The following is a 5,382-nucleotide window of genomic DNA, read 5'->3' as shown; positions in this document are numbered from 1 at the left end:
TGCAACAGTAGACTCAAAGACTCAAGAGTCCCGGACTTAGCTGTGAGGTTGGAATTGTCCTGTGTAGGCTTAGATTTTTCAGAACCTACTTTAATAAGGGTTCTTAAATGCTTCAACCTCCCTTTAGCCCACAACCCACTAGAGGTAGTGGAAGAGAAAGGTTAATGGGAAACAGGGGTTTGTGGGCCTGTTTAGAAAGAGTTCTTTGGGGAGATTCCAGTCTCCATCGTCAGCAGTCCAGTCCTCTAGCATAACACCAACAAGTCAGCATCAGCAGCCCAGCCCACGCGGTGATCACCACTGGCAGGAATCAGCAGCGGCAGTTCCATCCCTGCCAAGTCCACAAGAAGCTGTTGAAATATCACGAGCTCTTTGGTGAGCTGCTCTCTATGAAATCACTGCAAGGGAAGATCAGCAAAGTGCTGCAAGGCAAAGTAAAACCAGAGCACCATCAAGTGAAGATGAGCAAGGCAGCACAAGGCGAACCAACGCCAGAGCCTCCCCTCACTGTCAATATGTGGGGCCATACTTCTATCCTTTCTAAACACCGCGTGGCCTCTCACGTGTCTGCTTCAGCAAAGCATCATATTACATAACTGAGTTACCAAAGAAGTTTCCACTTCAGTCTTGCCTTGGCCTGTCACTTCTTTCTTGACATCTTTTCCTTAACTGTACAAAGCAGTTTTAGAGAGAAACTCCCATGGAAATACAGAAATATATAATATAGCCAAGCTTCTAACCCACAGTAGACGCACACACACACACACACACACACACACACACACACACACACAATGTTACTTCTTCTGAGACTTTATAACCTTGGAATCTCTCTCTTTGAGTTCCTGTGTATAAGATTATGTCCTCTGCAAACAGAAGCAACTGGACATCTTCCTTTCAAGTCTTATACCTGCTACTTTTTCTGGCCATGTTGCTCTGGCTGAGACTTCTAATGCTGCACTAAATAAAAGCAGAAGAATGGTCACTCTCAACTTGTCCCGAGTCAAAGGCCAATTTCAGACATGCCCTGCTCAGAGTGCACTCAGCTGGGGTTGTTATTTGTAGCCTTTATTGTAGGTATCTTTCTATACTTAATTTGTTGAGTCTTTATCATAAAAGGTTGGATTTTCTCAAATGTCTTTTCTGATCCCCTGAGGTATCCCATGACTTTTGCCATGGTGTGGTAAGTCAGGCTCATTGATTTGCATGTATTGAATACCATTGCATTCTAGGAATGAATCCAACATGATATATGTAGTAAAAAAAAATTAAATGTACACCCCTTTGGAAACAGATAAAATGCTCAAAACCAGGGTGCTGTAACAGCAGTGGTCAGGGGCAGTTCTGCTGAGTGCACGTGGAAGGAAGGAGCTGGGCTTATCTGCCAGAGAATAAAATCAGAGCAGAGCCCATCAGCTCTTCTACTCTTTCTTATTCTAGAAACAGCAGCAATGTCTCGTACTTTGCCAGCCTCATCCCTGGCACAGGATGGTGAAGGCTGAGGTGGATGACTTGCCCATATGGTACCTGGACATTAGGGCTGCCACCAACTCTGGCAAAGTGCGTGTTGCTGCCATCACCAACACCTTCACTGACCTCAACTCCAAGGTCTACATGTTCCAGTAATGATACTACTGACAGCAAGTTCCACAGCATAGTCATGGCTGGGAATAGGAAACTAGTCACTGGCAGGAAGGTCACCTCCAGCTTCGGGAACAAGAGCCTGCCAACACCAAATGAAGTGATGGTGTCTTGTGGAGTCTACTAGTGTCTTCACCACCATGGAGAAGGCCAGATCCAGTTGAAAGGCAGAGCTAAAACAGCCACCATCCCTACCCCTTCTACTGATGTTCCCATGTTTATGATGGGTATGAATAAGGAGTATGACAACTCGCTCAAGATTGTCAGCAATGCATCCTGACCCACCAACTCCATAGCCCCTGGACAAGGTCATCCATGACAATTTTGGCATTTTGGAAAGACTTATGACCACAGTCCATGCCATCCCTGCCACCAGAAGACTGTGGTAAAGCTGTGGTGTAATGGCTGTAGGGCTTCTCAGAATATCATCCCCACATCCACTAGTGCTGACAAGGCTGCAAGGTCATCCCACAGCTGAACAGGAAGCTCCCGGCATGGCCTTCCATGTCCCTACCCCCAATGTGTCCATCAGGGATCTGACAAGCTGCCTGGAGAAAGTGGCCAATGATGATGACGTCAAGGTGGTGAAGCAGGCATTGGAAGACCCACTAAAAGGCCTCCTGGCTATATGAAGGCCAGGTTATCTCCTGATACTTTAATAGTGGCAGCCACTCTTCCGCCTTTGAAGAGGGCCTGGCATTACTCCCAATGACAACTCTGTTAAGCTTGTTTCTTGGTATGACAATAAATATAGCTACAGCAATGGATGGTAGGCCTCATGACCTACAAGACCTCCAAGGAGGGAGAAGCCCTGGACCACCCACCCCAGCAAGGACACGAGAGCCAGAGAGGGGCCCTGGGCTGTGAGAGTGGGCCTTAGGGATACCATCAATAAAGTTCACCACACCCAAAAAATAAATAAGAAAATAAGAGCTGAGCAGGGCAGGATCCACTTGGGAATAAGAAGGTTGGGATGGGATGCTGTCTTAGTCAGGGTTTCTATTCCTGGACAAAACATCATGACCAAGAAGCAGTTGGGGAAGAAAGGGTTTATTCAGCTTACATTTCCACATTGCTGTTCATCACTGAAAGAAGTCAGGACTGAAATTCAAGCAGGTCAGGAAGCAGGAGCTGATGCAGAGGCCATGGAGGGATGTCCTTTACTGGCTTGCTTCCCCTGGCTTGCTCAGCCTGCACTCTTATAGAACCCAACACTACCAGCCCAGGAATGCCACCACCCACAATGGGCCCTCCCCCCTTGACCACTAGTTGAGAAAATGCCCCACAGCTGGAGCTCATGGAGGCATTTCCCCAACTGAAGCTCCTTTCTCTGTGATAACTCCAGCCTGTGTCAAGTTGACACAAAACTAGCCAGTACAGATGCCATAAAAATTGCAGTAAGGGTGCATGCTCTCCTGGAACAGCGTAGGAAGAGGAGGCTGGCTTAGAGTGTTACCCAGAAACATCAGGCTTGGGGTTCCTTTCACTGTCTCCACCAATCTTTCAGTCAGCTTCTACTGGGCGGAGGGCTGGGAGGTGACAGGGTGCTGGCTTTAGGGGGACCTTTTCTGGGCCTCCTTTGCTACTTTCCAAGATAAATACTCCATCTAAAACCTCACAGCCTGCACCTGTTTCCTTTGACTTCAAGGCTCCCCTAAATGATGTTTTCAATTAGTAGATGTCTCTCCAAAGCAGATTTGAAGACAATTTTTATAGCTAAAATATTAATTTCCTCTTAGCAGCCTCCCCCACACAAGGGGGTGTGAGAGAGGAGGCATCCCGTCTCCCCTCCCTCATTAAAGTTTTCACTGTGAAATCCAGGCTGTTCCTCTATGGACGTACAGACCCTTTCATTCTAGAGGAGGCAGCAGTGGTGCTGGCTATGGCCCAGACAGGTCCGGCTCAGCAGAGGATGGTTCTGGTGGCTCAGGGGTGTCTTGAGTTTCAGCTTTGGCCAAAGCTTGCTCCCGTCTGCTTTCCTGCCCGCCTAGTGGGTCGGCCCTGTCTAGACAGGCAACCCCATAGATCATTTCCATTGTCGGCTCTCCCCCTCCTTCACCCACTCATGATGGTGAGTTCATGAGTAAGGAGATCCTGCGTGGTCTGCCTCCTGGTGACTAGCAGGGGATAGGAGAGGAAGAGGCCTCTGTGTTCCATACAGGGAATAGATGATAGCCTTGTGGACTAGTCTCTCCATCCCCATGGCTTCCTAGAGGGAAGAAAGTCTTTAAAACTAACAGGCATTGCAGTTGATACAAACAGTCCCTGACTTAGTTTTTCCCATATTATCATATGCAAAAACAACACGTCCCATAGGAACTAGACTTCAGACTTTGGATTTTGAACTTGGGCTTGGTTCTGGTCTAGTCTAAAACCCACAGCCTGTTACCTTTGACTTAAAGCTCCCCCTAAATGATGGCTTAGATCTCAACCTCCCTTTAAGCCCCTGGGTCAAAGGTTTAGTCCTCAACCTGGCAATACTGGGACATGGTAGAACCTTTAGGAGGGCATAGGCCATGAAGAGTATATACTTGAAGGGACTAGCAGCATGCCTGTCACTCTTCCCGAACCTGTTTGCTTCTGAGGTGAGCCATGGAGTCCCTACCACACTTCCAGCATAATGAGCTGCCTCAACACAGGCCCAAAGGTAATGGAACATTCCATACTGAGCCAAAATAAAACTTTTCTCTGCTTAAGCAGATTATCTCAGGTGTGTACGGGAGATCAATATACGGTACAATCCTCTCTCTGAGTACTGGGCTGCCACAGCAAGCCACTGCTTGTCCATGTGCTCAAGGGGGTCAGCAGGAGATGTTGAGAGGCAGCTGTGGGTGAACTGGCAAAGATGAGACGTCAGACGGTGTCTACACGCAGTGTTTGCTGCATGGTGTGGGTTAGCTGGGATGGCACCTCTTCTTTAGCACAGGAACTCCTGCATTTGCTGTTCTGGGCTCTTTTACCTCCAAACCATGGGATTGGTCTAGTTCCTAAGGCTGGTACTGGCCAACAGAGGAGAAAGGAATGGCAGGCACCCTGGTTTCCTCTCTGTGGCTTGGGGAAAGGAAAGGGTTTGTCTTAGTCAGGGTTTCTATTCCTGCACAAACATCATGACCAAGAAACAAGTTGGGGAGAAAAGGGTTAATTCTGCTTACACTTCCATACTGCTGTTCATCACCAAGGAAGTCAGGACAGGAACTCAAGCAGGTCAGGAAGCAGGAGCTGATGCAGAGGCCATGGAGGGATGTTCCTTACTGGCTTGCTTCCCCTGGCTTGCTCAACCTGCTCTCTTATAGAACCCAAGACTACCAGCCCAGAGATGGTCCCACCCACAAGGGGCCTTTCCCCCTTGATCACTAATTGAGAAATGCCTTACAGTTGGATCTCATGGAGGCATTTCCTCAACTGAAGCTCCTTTCTTGGTGATAACTCCAGCCTGTGTCAAGTTGACACACAACTAGCCAGTACAGGGTTTATTTGGCTTATGCTTTCAAGTCATAGTCTGTGCTGGTTCGATGTCTTGTTTGTTGGTTGTAGTTGGTTGGTTAGGTTGTGGTTTGGTTGGTTGCTTTTGTTTTTTTGTTTTTGTTTTGGTTTGTTTTGTTTTGTTGTCAACTTGATACAAGTTACAGTCATTGGGAAAGAGGGAGTACCAACTGAGAGAATGCCGCCATCAGACTGGCATAGGGAAACATGTAAAGCTCTCTCTCTCTTTCTTTTTTGTTTTTTGAGACAGTCTTATAA

The 5,382-nt window shown here is 47.6% G+C and overlaps 1 pseudogene; it reads left to right on the top strand.

The window, feature by feature from the left end:
* Nucleotides 1,471-2,493, top strand: Gm8192 (predicted gene 8192; annotated as a pseudogene).

This window comes from Mus musculus, chromosome 11 (assembly GCF_000001635.26).
Source record: "Mus musculus strain C57BL/6J chromosome 11, GRCm38.p6 C57BL/6J".
NCBI classification, from domain to species: Eukaryota; Metazoa; Chordata; class Mammalia; order Rodentia; family Muridae; genus Mus; species Mus musculus.
This window is presented reverse-complemented; position numbering and strand designations above follow the sequence as displayed.